A 16,696-nucleotide genomic window follows, 5' to 3' on the forward strand; every position below is an offset into this window, starting at 1 on the left:
ATTGCGGAAATATTGTACGCGTAACCAAGATTAATGCTTGTGTAGAAGGTGTTACGGCGCGTATACTGCATCGCATTTCTCAATGCGCTGATGTGCAAGAAGAGCATAAAGTTCATTGCCCTGGCCACTTTATTGTAAGATCTTTCACGTAACGCGTTCTAACAAATCACATCGCGCGATTCTGATCGTGGAGGTAATTGAAATTTAAAATATAGGACAGAGACACAGAAACTAAATCCAACTTGCTAAACTTGTGGATTACATATCCCAAAATACATACAGTGAACTTGTTTTAAGCCATTGACATCTAAGCTAGTACTTGATCAGAATAAAGAGTGACGTTTTAAAAGCAAATACATCATTCATTTTATAGGTCATAGACACAATCTGATAAGTTTGAAAAACAATAAAAAACAAAGTAGTATAGTAGGTTATTGATATTGTGGTTAAATGCCCCTGAACCGATCGACAACCTCATCCCCCGATTAACCTCATTGCTCAGTGGCGTAGCATCATAGGGACACGGGAAAAAGCCCCCCCTTGATTGCAAAATTTAGAAAATCCCAAATGAAAATTGCCGAAAAACGGCGTGTGCCCCCAATCTGAATCGGTGCCCCCCATCATGCCCCCCAATATGATGACACACGTTACGCAACTGTCATTGTTGGTGAGAATTCAGTGACGAACGGGAGTAAATGGCGTTTGAACATTTTGATTCCATCGGCCCTTCTAATTGAGAACATGGTTTATATGATCAATCATTTGAAATGTATTTATAGACGTGAATGTGCAGTATTCATTTGCCACCCAGCAAACACAAAACGTTTTCGACATCATTCACAAAAGGTTATAAAAGGCTGTCAGAAAACGGTTAAATGTCGGGTTATATAAAAGGTACATTAGTGGTATAAAACGTTTTCATAACATTAAATAACATTTGTTGGTAATTTACTGCACAGCAAACACAAATGTTTTACAGAAAACATTTTAATGTCGGGTTATATAAACGTTATAAAACGTTTTAATAACATTCCAAAAACATTTTTGAAAACTTGGTAGAAATCATTCTAAACAGAATGTTATTTTCGGGTTGAAAAAATATTTTGCAAAAAATTGTTGCCCAAAATATTTACAATAACGTTTTAAAAATGTTTTCACGACCCTTTATATAACCCGACATTTAAATGTTATTAAAACGTTTTGTAAAAAACATTTTAAGAACATTTCTGTGTTTGGTGGGTGCAAATATTTTAACATAATGTTATTTAAGTGTTGACAAAATATTTGGCCAAAAATGTTTGCAAAAATAGTTTACAATGACATTCCGAAAACATTTTAAAAATATTGTTGTAGTGTGTTTTCATACAAAACGTTTTAAATGATTTCATGACCTTTATATAACCCGACATTTTAATGTTATTAAAACGTTTTTACCTAAACCAAAACCCAAAATATAACTTATTTAAAACGTTTTAAAAACGTTTTTGTGTTTGTTGGAGCATTTGCTATTCGGCTTTATGACAAATCCAAAAGGTTATACTACCCATAAAGTTGTACCATCGAATACGTATACACCACATTACTCATGATTTTGGGGTTTTGTGCAGAAATTGCTGACAGCATCTTTCTTTGTTATCTGTTCATGTTAAGGGATCTAAAATGAGCGTTTATTGCGTTTCGATACTATTTTTTGTGGCACATGAGAGCACCTCAGACCTATCGAATTGTATTCTGAATACGAAGCATGTCTTTCTGATATCAAATCATTTTCATTTTTTGAAAATCACAATATAGTACAAATTTTATGACAAATTATAAATATTTGATATTTTTCGAATTTTTGATATATAACAGTCCTCGAAGTAAATTATATAAATCTAATGATATATTCTTAAAGTGTATGTAGCAGGGAGGAAAAGCCGACGGTCAATTGAAAATTTGACCTTTCATATTGAAGATATGGATTTTTTTTTGGTGTTTTGGGAAAAAAAATCCATATCTTCAATACGAAAGGTCAACATTTTCAATTGATCGTCGGCTTTTCAACCCACCTGCATACACTTTAAGTATAAATCATCAGATTTATAAAGTTTACTTCAAGTACTGTTAAATATCAAAAATATCAATTTTTAATGATTTGCCATAAAATGTGTATTAAATTGCGAATTTCAAAAATTCAAAATTATTTGATATCAGAATGACATTCTTCGTATTCAGAATGCAATTCGATATGTCTGATGTGCTCTAATGTCCCAAAATAAATACTGTCCAAACGTTCAGACCCCAGCCCTTAACACTGGGTGAATACATTTTGTTGAATTGAAATCGACCGTACACTTACACTTTCTATATTACTATAATATTTGTGAGAACTAATTGTATAACACCATTAGGAAAATTAAAAATTGTGAACTCCCAAAGTAAGTTGGCCTGAGGTAAATTTTTTTTTAGTACTTTATAATTCATCACCGCTTGCCAATTTTGAACGTGAAGTTGACACGTTGAGAAAGCTTGCAGAAATGTTCTTATCCGTTCGACGTGACTTTACAAAAAATAAATACCGCCAATCAGTAAAATTGTACTAAGAAGGTCATCTATATTTTTGTTACATGAATGCTACATGAAAGTTGCATGAATAAATTGTTTGACTTTCATTCATTGTACATACACATTGGATTACCCCCCGGTTCCGGAGCCACTGGTCATAAATTTGAATGTCATTTCAGTAAATAGTTCGACTATCCGTTTGCGTATTTTCATTTTTAACTGTCAAGTAAACTAGAATTTTACTTACAGGATCATAGAATTTAAATTCCACCGTAGTGGCGTATGGGGTAGCTGCCCTTGTAAGAAGTCTTGAACCCTACAGGATGTTGGCCGCCAAGATATTTACAATTTGTATAGCTTTTATAGTTACTTTTTAGCCCTTTTTTGACCATTTTCATCCAATTTTGTCCAGTTTTTCGCCCCTTTGCCCCCTCTGAAAAAATTCTGGCTACTCCACTGTTCCATAGACAGTAAACTTCGGTTATATATAAATATGCGCTTTTATAAATACGCACGTGGCCACCTCCGCGCTGCCATAACAGTTTGAATACAGTAAGTCTCGAAGTGACCCTCTACATACCGGGTCGTCGTCCTATACATTTGAATGCAAAGGTGGACCAACATGAGACTACTGTGCAGCAAAATATTGTCTATTTTTGTTCAACTTCGTGATTATATTGTAAATGTTTCCGTCGTTGAATATTTGTTCCGTCGTCAAATACTTTGATGATATTTATCTATAGAATTCATATCCTTTTCTGTATGCATGTGGTCAGTGCATGAGGATTTGGTCACGCTTGCTGGTCTTGGTAGGTCTTTCCTGTGAGTCACGTGCGTATTTATAAAAGCGCATAACCGAAGTACACTGATGGAGAGAGAGAAGGAGAGAGAGAAGGGGAGGAAGAAGGAGAATATATATAGAGAAAAAATACATGTGTAGGCACACATGTACAGAGTGGGAGAAAGAGATAGTGAACCCCGCGGGTTCTCCGTGGTTGAAGGTATACGGGGATGTGCCACGGCTTTGGGGTACCTTTTCAGCGATTTTGGTATATCGATGGGTGGGTTTTCAGTGGAGACCAATGCGAATTGGGCGCATTTAGGCAAAAGTACCCCTAAAAGTGCCCAATTAGGGCAAATTTGGGTAGTAAGAAACGATATTAATTAATAGTGTAAAATGTCATTGGCTGAGACTGAGAATCACCTTTAAGATTTCAGGGGAACGTCGTCGAGACTGTGGCTAACTGAATGGAATGTCATACTTCCTGTTATGTTATGCCTCCAAATAAAACATGTTTAAACTACTCTCATGTTAAAATAATATCCGGAACGTGGGCACACATATTATTTATATAAATAACACTTGACTTGTGTGTCTCAGGTAATGTACTTCGTTGACTGCATAATCCTGAGATCATGTAGGAAATATTATTGGTTCCTGGCCGTGTTATATGACACGATATAATACGGTTCAGCGTGTGCGGGTCTGCATCTGTCATCTGTAGCACGCGCTATTTGAACCAATCGGAGGCGCATAGCAACGACGGGAGTGATCGATCATACGCCGTAGGTAATTCCTTATGATTAATATTTTCATTTGAATTGAAATGTAAAAGAAAATGATAAAGTCTCATGTTCGCTAGAATCAAATATCCCTCGCATGTAAGTCAGACCCCCAGCAAGACAAGGTATAGGCCTACTTGCAATAATTATGATTATTATTTTGTGCTCATACACCCTTTCAGAATATCCCAAAAGCCGTTGTGGTTATACTCCTAATTACGTATCATCATAGATCCGCATGTAGTACGCACAGTGGCGTAGCGTCATAGGGGCACGGGGGGATTAAAAAAAATCCCATAGGAAAAGTGCCGAAAAACGGCTTGTGCCCCCAATCAGACCCGGTCCCCCCCAATCATGGTCGGTGCGCCCCCCCCCCCCACCACCACCACCAATGTGATGACCCACGCTACGCCACTGAGTACGCACGACGAATTTTAGTTACGGTTCATATTGCATGTGGCTCAATCGCGAACATATCGGGGGGGACATTTTCACTGACTTAAACTGTTTAACATCGCTTACAATTGATCAATAACATCCAGATGCGGTGGTCAGATGTGTGCTTTACTCAGCCCAGATCGTGACGGTGGCACCAAACTGCATGCGTCGCAAACATAAATAGTCAACGTCAATGCCGGCATTAAGCCAGAGCCAATCACAGGGGTTGTATACGGTTTGCATCTCGTGAACTTTCTTGCTGTAATGATTTTAAATGCTGACTCACTAAAATTAGGTTAAATGTAGTCTTAGGTGAATTTCTTATTGCAGCCACTATAAAAAATAAAGGAAAGTAGAGGTATCTTTATGTTAAGGTTGGTCTGAACCCTGAAATTATGGAAACTCTCGGGCCTCATAACTGCTGTAAAGTATATGTAAAGTGATATAAAAGTATATATATTTAATATGGCAAAGACTTGATAAGTTCATCTGTGAGGTCAAATTTGGGCCAAAATGCTCATTTTTCTCCCAAAATCCAAAAAACAGTTTTTGGCCCACTTTTTTTTCGTACAACGTAAAAAAAAAAAATTCTTGGGCCAAAATTTTGTTTATTAATATTTAAAAAATAGATGAAAATATCTAGGAGCAGTTTTTTCATTTTTTTTTCAATTTTGACCAACTTCACCAAAAATATTTGAAATTTGGGTGAAAATCGGGCTTTTTTATGATTTTTTTGAAAAATGAAAAAACCACGAATTGTCTATTTCACAGTTTTCAAATGCTAATTTCGTGTACTCATAACCGGATTATAACGGTTGAGCCTAATTTTTCGAAAGCCCCAAGGTAAAGTTTAATGGCGAGAGAAAATGGAAGTAAATCTGCGAAGATATGGATTACCAACCTCTTTTGTGTTAGGACAATCAGAACTGGTGCTTGATATACATATTGTCGGATCTTTCATTTGTCACAATAGAACAAACATGACAAAGGTGTTTACGACAGATGTTGTATATACTTAAAGTTGTTTTCTTTAAACTTCCGTGGTCGTGCCTGTGCGTATCGCGTACACGAGCGTAAACACAAAAGCAATAAACAATCACGCTGATTGGCTGATCAATGCACTTGACAACAAGCATGACAAGCCGGCTGACCCATTGGTCTTCAGCGCGGCGCGTAGTAGGCGACCTTGTCACTTCTACGCGATCGCAATTCACCAGCGCGTACCCGGACCACGGAAGTTTAAAGAAAACAACTTTAGTGTAAACAACACCTGCTATAAGATTGTCTTAAAATCAAGTAAACATCTCAAAAAAGTAACTAACCACCCTTAGATAATGACCATTATTAAAAAAACGGGTGATTGTATTACAAATCTGTAAAAATGCGTTGGAAGCAGAATTTATTTCTGCACATTTTGACACCTCATTTACAACAATTGAGTGTTTTTGTATTGTAAAAATGTGTTTGTAAGTGCAACTTTCAAATCTGGACCTCACTACATTAAATTGACCGGTGTTTTATTGTTTTCTGGGCTATCGTTTAACATGAGGTGTCACAATGCGCAGAAATCAATTCTGCTTCCAACGCATTTTACGGATTTATAATACAATAGCCCCTTTTTGAATAATGGCCATTATTTAAGGGGGGTTGGTTACTTTTTTTGAGATGTTTATGTTGTGTCATAATTTTAAAGAGGTGACTCAAAGCTTTACCTTTACTTATATAAAAATACATACCGTGTACCCAATGCATCATAATGCCAGACTTGAATCGTCGGTTAATGCAACATGACATGCATATTATCCACCATCTAGAATTGTTTTGTGTTACTTTTTTCTTATATAAAACATTAAAATCTATAAAACAAAATATATATAATTTATAAGGACTTAAGAAATATAAAAAATCATTAAATCTGATACAGTGGGAGTTATTGTTACATTAGGCAATTGCAAAACTGATGGAAGTAATATTGTTTTTGTTTTTTACTTGCACATAACGATCGGTTGAAATCGCTAAATGTCTGGAAATCTAGAGTAAGATTTAAAACCCTTACACTAAAACGGTTTTAGGCTGCAACCGATATATGAAATCCACATAACGCCTACATTTAACTATTCTTAAGAAAACAACAGACATTGTTAACTATTGTGTAGAAAACACACACATTCAAAGGTTACTATAAAGCTGATTGACTTGGTTATCAAACAGATTTACGAAAATGTCAGTATATATCATGGTTACCTTGCGATAGTTTTTACTAGAAAACTTTAGGATGTAAATAATTGATAAGGATTAACGACATCGTCGCTGTTCTGACAAAACCTCCAATAGCGCAAAGGTACTTTTAGTATTAAATATGTACAATATAATATTTTGTATTGTACATAATTTAATTTTTATTATTCATGATATTTAACTAAAGGATAATGATAATGAAAGATTTGTCGGCTGTGCAAAGACGAATTAATGGCATTTTTGAAATATTATTCTATGAATGATCTTGAACGATTTTGATAAAATTTGCAATATAACTTTAGTCGCGTTTAAGGGTAGACGAGGTATTGTTGGTCGAAAGCAACCTAAAAACTGATTTTCGTTATCTAGATCAATATATTATTGAAAATTAACACCCTGATGTTTTGCAAAAGTTCATTTTACAAATCGTATACTTTGCAAACTTGCCTAATTTATTGTTGTTAATGAGTTATGTACGTTTGACAAAAGTGTTGTTGTTTCAGCCCTCTTTACAACGTAACTCAAGAACCGCAGCACCTATAAAAGTATATCTGTGATATTTTAATTCTTCTACACGCTTGCTATGAATTGAGGAATGCAGTTTTTGCCAAACCTCACTACCATTCGTAAGATGCTGTGAACTACCAAATCACAACAGTTTAAAATAATTAATAACCTTAAAGTGATTTCGTAGTCCTCATAAGAATGACGTTGGGATTTAGGCATCATTGGCTCGAAAGCTAAACCTTTGAGTGAACTAAATCCGCATCTAAATCCCAAGTATAACCGCAGTATTTGAACAAAAAACAGATAACTGTATTTTTATTTTATTTTGGCAGGTGTTTTTAAATCCACTCACAAATTAAAAACATCGTATCTACAAGTAAACAATATAGTAAATACTGCCTTTTTATAATGAGAGGCAACTTATTTTGACGTGTTCGCAGAGTAAAGGACAGTATTAGCTATCAATTAACATGATTAACGAAACAGATACTGGCACTTTGTATTAAGGGCTGGGGTATGAACGTTTGGACAGTATTTATTTTGGGACATTAGAGCACATCAGACATATCGAATTGCATTCTGAATACGAAGAATGTCATTCTGATATCAAATAATTTAGATTTTTGAAATTCACAATTTAATACACATTTTATGGCAAATCATTAAAAATTGATATTTTGATATTTAACAGTACTTGAAGTAAACTTTATAAATCTGATGATTTATACTTAAAGTGTATGTAGGTGGGATGAAAAGCCGACGATCAATTGACAATTTTGACCTTTCGTATTGAAGATATGGATTTTTTTTTCCAAAACACCCAAAAAATTAGGTCTTTTTGGGAAAAAATCCATATCTTCAATATGAAAGGTCAAAATTTTCAATTGACCGTCGGCTTTTCCTCCCTGCTACATACACTTTAAGAATATATCATTAGATTTATATAATTTACTTCGAGGACTGTTATATATCAAAAATTTGAAAATATCAAATTTTTATAATTTGTCATAAAATTTGTATTATATTGTGATTTAAAAAAATTAAAATTATTTGATATCAGAAAGACATGCTTCGTATTCAGAATGCAATTTGATAGGTCTGAGGTGCTCTCATGTCCCACAAAAAAATACTGTCGAAACGCAATAAACGCTCATTTTGGATCCCTTAAGCAAGCATGCCACACAACACCTGTTGCTGAGAACATAATAAACAATATTTTCGTATTTGTGAACCTTTACCATTTAGATTACCACACTCGCGAGTACTATCCCATAGTTCACTATCTGGTATTCCGAGTAAAGAATCCAACATTTGAAAATATGAAAGACGACACACAATCTCGTAACCAGTCCATTTCTAGTCTAAACTTTTAACCCTTCGTAACTCAAGTAACCGTTCGTTACGAATACCCAATACTAGACGCAACTTTACATGTTTATAAAGGGTCCCTGTAGTAAATTCCTATTGCTTACAAATGGTACCGTTCAGTGAAAGTTTAGTGAAATAGAACTTACGATTCATCGTAAAGTTTAGTGAAATGGACCCCAGATCAGCTGATGGTGTTATATTGAAGTCGGTAAACTGTGGCTTGGAGGTTTCGCGCGTGAGATGCCACAAAACCGGGTCTTCAATTAACATTAAAGTCATCATCGTTTTTTATCATGTTCATTGCACATTTCTAAGTCGTGTGATATTAAGACTGACGATACAGATGATGGATTGTTGAGGTGATATCAATTCATGGTCGCACGTGTCTATTTTAATAAGGTACTTGCAAAACAAGTACTCTTAGTCCCGAAGGTTCAAGTAACATCTGCAGCATTAGTAAATGCATATCCATCTCAAGCGAAGGCCTCCTTGGCTAGAACGTGATATGTATTTCAATTTGACAGATGAGACGCTCTTAACACTTAGAAAAACTTTCATTGTTATAAAATCAAAATATTCGAATTGTTCACATTAAGGTCGGTGAACAGCGATTCAGGTGGGTTTCGTACATGAGATACGAGGAAATCGGGTCTTCAATCAAAGTCATCATCGATTTTCTCTGCGCATTTTTCAATCGTCTGGTACGGAACCAGATGATGGATTGTTCACCTGGTGTCAATTCAAGGTCACACGTACATTTCAGCTATAGTCCACAAAGTGACAAATAACATCCGGAGCAATAACATGAGTAATAAATAGTAGCCACCTCTAAAAGAGTGAACTGCATTTCAATTGTCAGCTGATACACTCCTAACACTTGGAAAAACTGCGAGAATTTTTTTGGTTGATATTATAATATTATTGACGTCATATTTATAGTCTAAGGGACGCACCATTAGACTTCAAAGTGGGGGGGGGTAGGAAGTTTTGAAAAAAAAAAACTTCTTCGCTACATGAGCAACAAAAAAACTTTCCCCACTAACACTAAGAAAAAAAGAAACTTTCCCCACCTAACTGTGTATAAATGCATGAAATTAAATTAAAAAAAATTGCCTTTACTGAATTACTTTACAAATGAATTTTTTCAAGCTTCGCTCACAATTATCACAGTAACACACAAACCAAAATGATGCCGGGAATGATGCCCCTACCAGTATTTTTTGTCTTTGCCCCACTCAAACAAATGAGCCTGATACGTCACTGAACATGTAAAGTTCAAGATCGACCAACGCCCCAAATAGGATTTTTAAAAAGACCACACTGAAATACATTCAGATTGAATGTGTGCTTTTCTCGGCCTACATCGTGACGGTGACACCAGATTGTGTAACGCATAAGTCAAATGTCGATGCCAGCATTTAGTGAGAGCCAATCACAGGAGTCGTAGTTTCTTCTCATTTGCAGACGTTTTGTTTGGAAATAGATGTGAAGGAGTCTAGTCGAATTTCACATGCAGTATTGCAGCATTGCGCAACATCATGTCGTCTGATATGGAAGACTAACGATGCAGATGATGGATTGTTGATGAGATTGTTGATTCATGGTCGCACATGTCTATTTTAATAAGGTACTTGCAAAACAATTACTTTTAATCCCGAAGGCTCAAGCAACATCTGTGGCATTAGTAAATGCATACCCGCCTTAAGCGAAGGCCTCTTTAGCTAGGGCGTGAAATGTATTTCAATTTGACAGATGAGACGCTCTTAACACTTGGAAAAACTTACCTTCGATACTATCATTGTTATAAATAGTCAAAATAGTCGAATTGCTTTAACAGCATGAAACATAATGCGAACAACCATTGCGATGTTGCATTTCGTATCGTCTGGAAATGGTGAGCCAACTTTACAGTCACCTTTACAGTCGCACGCTCGCGACCACTCGACCCAAGTTCACCATCTGATATCTATATAAATAAAAGGAAGGTGTGAAAAAATGTTGTCTCCCTTTTTATTTTATCCTTTTTAGTCGATCCACCCATTAAAAAAATCAACGTTTAGATCCCCATACTAGTGATTTAGGTGGGTTTTCTTTTGCTAGATATAATCAGGAAATCGGGTATTCAATCAAAGGCTCAATTTAAAGCCATCACCGGTTTTCACTGCGCATTTTGAAATTGTCTGGTACAACAACAGATGATGGATTGTTCACCTAGTAGTATCAATTCAAGGCCGCACGTACAATTAAGCTATAGACGAATCCAAATACACGCATTCCTACACCTGACTAGCAGCCTTTAGTTGGGTAGCCGTCGGCTACAATGCACTCAAAATGTGAAATGATTCGGCCTTGGCGGAAATTTTAAACTACATTACATCACCCGTTTTACACCTTCCGCGAAAACACAGGTAGACAAAAGAATAACACAATACAGTTCCTTCGACAAAACACACAGCATGGTCTATTCGTTGTTGAAGTGACATAATAATCGGATTAACTATACGCGGTATCTATGCATTGATGTACTTGCGAACAAAAGGACTATGTATATGAATAGATGTGACGGGATTATCTCCATTATATATATTATTAGCTATTATTCTATTAACCCTCCTCGTCCTTGCATCTTCTCTAGGTGTTAGGCGGCTTTTACTTGCACAATTGGACGCTCAAAACACCAGGTTGGTGCTAGCGGCTACCCAAAGATGCCCGACCAAATCCTGACCATGACTTGGCTACTTGGATTCGTCGACACATTCCTACACCTGACTAGCACCCTTTAGTTGGGTAGCCGTCGGCTACAATGCACTCAAAATGTGAAATGATTCGGCCTTGGCGGAAATTTTAAACTGCATTCCATCACCCGTTTTACACCTTCCGCGAAAACACAGGCAGACAAAAGAATAACACAATACATTTCCCTTCGCCACAACACGCAGCATGGTCTATTCGCTGTTGAAATGACATAATAATCGGATTAACTACACGCGGTATCTATGCGTTGATGTACTTGCGAACAAAAGGACTATGTATGAATAGATGCGACGGGATTACCTACGGAATTATCTCCATTATATATAATTATTATTAGCTATTATTCTATTAACCCTCCTCGTCCTTGCATCTTCTCTAGGTGTTAGGCGGCTTTTATTTGGACAATTGGACGCTCAAAACACCAGGTTGGTGCTAGCGGTTACCCAAAGATGTTCGACCAAATCCTGACCATGACTTGGCTCCTTGGATTCGTCTATATTTCAGTAGACAATGCAGAATAAGTATAGTCCACTAAGGGTCAAATAACATCCGGAGCATTAACATGAGTAACAAATACATGTACTAGCCACATCTAAAAGCAAAGGCCTTGTTGGCTAGCATGAATGCATTTCAATCGTCAGCTGAGACACTCTTTACACTTGGAAAAACTTCAAGACTCCCCTTTTTACCTTATGATATTATATTTGGTAATCCGTGATTAATCTACACTTTAACAGTAGCGTATACGCGAACGCCGCGTAATTCGTCATGCCTGGAACCTGATATCAATAGAACAATCACCGATCTTATTGTACGGTTGAGTGGTAATGATTAACTACTGTACATTCTTCATAAAATAACTATATAAATTAGATGATATTTAGCTTGTTTTTGTTGTTGAAAGGCGTCCGGCGCGTTTGCGTGGATACTTTACTATCCCGATTGTAGACGAGATATCATAAAAGCATCACCATCTGCTGAATACGCTGCACAGCGTCATCATCCCTTCTTGTCAAAAATTGCCGTGATAGTACGGCGAATCCTCTCGTTTTTCAAAAGCTACGCATGGCGATTTTGTTTGAGATAGGCCGAGCGACTCAGGCTAAGCATACCATATGCACACGATATGAGATACCACATAGCCTGCAACAGAGTTTCTATTCTATGTTTTTACGATTTGCGCATGATCAAGTACCCCATATGATATTGCCATTACAAGAAAATTCGATTTTTATTAGGTAAACCCCAGGTTTTGTTTCCAATACACTAACTGGAAATGCACTAATTAGCGGGGATTGCTGTTTGCTGTGGATATATTTTACTGCATTTTATCCGTAACGATTTTGAAATCGTTCGTCAAAATTTTGATTATATTAAACTGTTTGAGAATTACAATATATAAAGGAACACGTGTACAGAATATTAAAGCACAAGCCTATACAATGTACTATATCAACACACTATACCACTTTCTTTATCTGCGTCAATAATAGAATATTGATTTGTACTCCACCACTGAGCGATCTAGCGATCGATTTCTAGCCAATCAGATGGGATTCCTTTTCTTGCGTTCGGTGAAATACCAATCGCCCGTCGTTCACCAACGGAGTATTAAGTTTATATTTATAATATAGGGTGTCGACACTGTGCGTCAATCTAGTGAAAACGTTCCAGGTGAGCGAAAAATGTTACAGTGTTAATCTCTTTAAGCATTTTATCTACCACTACGTTTGAATATCCACTCGTATAACAAGCTATAATGTTCTTATATGTTTCCTATAGTAACGCTATTGCCAATAGTATCTGTGCTTTATTAGTGTGTGCTATTATTGCAATTAAAGTCAAAGTCTTTTGCATAGAATATCAGACAGTTTAATATATCAAAATGGTAAAGCTTTTAAAGAAAAACTGTATATAAACAGGCTGCTGGCCTAAAAACTGTAACTTTAATACAGGCTTATAATCACAAGGATAGTAGAGAAAACTCGCTGTATTTCTTAGTATCCAGATTATGTTCCATACAAGAGTCTAAACATTGTAAATCCGCTGTATCCGAGCAGAAGCTTTAATTTAAAATAACACCTCGCGCTTTTGTTTGTTTCCAGACGAAGAGTGTGATCAGTCCCAGGGCAAAAGAAAATAAGAACCCGGATAATATAGAAAGGCTCTATAAAATAAATGAAGCCAGAAAATATTGCAGCTGAGCTATAGGATATTCCGTTTCTATCGGCAATTTTCATTAAAAGAGTTGCATTCATATGGTCACTAGATGACCCTTGGTCAGGCAATGTCTGCAATAGTCCTTTGTCATCGAAGAAGCTCACTTCGAGAAGTTAGTCGGACTAAATTACAGCATACCTACAATAACTGATTTTGTGACAAGATATCTTCCAGTACTATTCGTGTATGTTATCACACGAGTTGGGCGCAGCCCAACGAGTGTGATAACACACTTATACATTGGTTACAAACATACATCAACTTGTACCCCCTCATTATCACTGTAATTGATGTTATGTCTCGAAAATCATAACATTATTCACAGGTGGTCTGATAACACACTTATACATTGGTTACAAACATATATCAACTTGACAGGTGGTCTGATAACACACTTATACATTGGTTACAAACATATATCAACTTGTACCCCTCATTATCAATGTAATTGATGTTATATTCACAGGTGGTCTGACAGTTCTGTGTGTTCCCTGTCGTGTGCTCCCAACGATTATCATTGCTGGAGTGGACGTATCGCATATATCACGATTATTATCGCTGGAGTGGATATCAGATATATTCCCTCAACTTTCAGCACACTCTTTGAGTGAATTTCCTCCGTTCATATCACAAAACACCGCATACCAATGTATAATGTATGTTATAGAATAGCGAATTATCTTTACGTAGCTATCTCACGCAGTCACCCGGCCCTGAGCTTCAAGAATGGTCGCTTAAGAAATGTTGTGGTTTTTTTCAAGTAAAACATTGAATTCTTGAGAGGAAAGTTAAACTGGAGAGCTATCAACCATGATAACCACATCCCCCGCCTTCGTCACGCCAAGATTTGGGTTACAGAGGAAGTGGTTATAAATTATTGAGATGATGATTTTTTTATGGGAATTTGAAGAGGGAGTAAGTAAATATTCTGTAGAGTATTTTCTAATACTACATTTTAATTTACAGATCCAAAATGCCATTATGAACATGATAAATATTTCATCACCAGTTATCCAATTGAAGATCAAATTTCTTAAAGCATTGTCATCCTAGACACAAACAGATTTTGATATTAAAGCATCCGAAACTATTTTGACAAAATGTCATAGCCGTGGGATTGAAAGTTGTTCTCAGAAAAGACGATAACGATTTATTGGATAAAACCAATAAATACAGTTTTCCTTGTCTATTGTTCAGTTTTTGTTTTTTGTTTTTAGTGCCTTGAGCGCTCTTAATTGAGTGGATATGTGCCTTGTCGCTATTATTATTATTATTATTATTATAATTATTATTATTATTATTATTATTATTGTTGTTGTTGTTGTTGTTGTTGTTGTTATTATTATTATCATTAGTGTTATTATTATTATTATTATTATAGTAAAATAGAAAAGGAACATCTCTCAAATAAGTCGACCCCAATATCAAGTTCACCCAAGAAGGCTTATCAGACAACAAGCTCGCCTTTCTTGATTGTCTCGTCCGCGTAGAGGAAGACCTTTCCTTGTCAATATCTGTTTATCGAAAACAGACTCATACTGACCAGTATTTGCAGTTTGATTCAAACCATCTTCTTATCCAGAAACTCGGTTTGGTAAAAACTTTATTTCATAGCGGATACTATTGTCACCAAGGAATCCGAAAAGTAAGCGGAACAAGATCACCTGCATAAAGCTCCCCACCATTGTGGTTTCAAGAACTGGGTCTCATTGATACAGCCCTGAACTTAAAGACAATAAAGAACCCGCCACCCACTCCAGCAAATAATTCTGCAACGATTCCTTACCACGGTGACTTATCAGAAAAACTTAAGCGTATTTTCAGGGAATGTAACATCACAACCCACTTTAACCCAGTCAACACCATCCGACAGGCATTAGTCTACCCCAAAGACAAGCAACCCAAAGGCAGAGTGGACTGGTATACGGTATACAGTGCGCTGAGAGTTTTAACTCTAAGAGACAACATATACTGTACTGACACTTACATAGGAGAAACATCCCAACCACTCAGGAAAAGGCTACAAAACATTAACGCTCTAGTTCGGCTCCCGCGGAATCTGCGGTATACACACATCTACAAGCCAGCACACACGAATCACGATGGTACGAACGAGGAGTTAAAGAAGCCATTTGGGTTAGAGCAGAACAACCGTCCCTCAACCGTGGTGGAGGATTCAGAAACCCGGGCTCAGAAATAATCTCTCACTCGCTTGGGACAGAACCATCAGAACTCTACCTCGCCAAATGACGTCACAAGTTTGCGTCATCGGGAGGTGTTTAACATCACAACCCAGCTGAAGGTCAGTGGTATTGGCCGCAAAAGTTGGTTGCTCCAAGGTATGTTGGAAAATGTTGGAAACTTAGATTGAATCTAATCTCTCGAACTCCTTTTTTTCAAATGACCAACTACTCACTGGCTGATGAATATACAGCTGTCACCCCCATTTTGCCCTTTTTACAAATTCGATTTTTTTAATTGATTTGGGAATATTTTATCCCACATTTTCTGCAATAACTCTCTGATGAAGTTTTTAAGGAAATATTTCAAATAAATATTACTTTCTAGTACTTTGTTGAAAATAGTTAGAATCACCATTGACTTAAAATGATCGGTAGGGACCTCTAAAATGCGATGTTTTTTAACCATAATGAACCAAATGAGACCAAATTTAATTTGTCAGATTCACCCTAGTCTGCACATTGTTGGATTCCAATGTTTTTCAATATTTATTGCCAAGACTGCCACTTCAAATGCAATAACTATTTGAAATAACCAAGCTACCCTTAGGTCACGAAAAAAAGCCTTTTTTACACTTTTTAAGCTGTCAGTTTCGTTTGATAAAGGCTTTGGAACTTTTTTCTTTCTTTTTTAAATTCATATATTTTAATTTATTTATTTTAATTAAATTTTTTCTTTTGCCAAAAAAAAACAGAAAAAAAGTTAGGGTCGGGCCTAATTTTAGGGTAGGTCGGGTTACGCCAATCAAACAATTTTGATTAGGCCTATAATCAACATCTGACGCCCCAAGAATTTGATATATGAAAAATACATAATTGGA

Source organism: Amphiura filiformis, chromosome 8 (genome assembly GCF_039555335.1).
Source record: "Amphiura filiformis chromosome 8, Afil_fr2py, whole genome shotgun sequence".
Lineage (NCBI taxonomy): Eukaryota > Metazoa > Echinodermata > Ophiuroidea > Amphilepidida > Amphiuridae > Amphiura > Amphiura filiformis.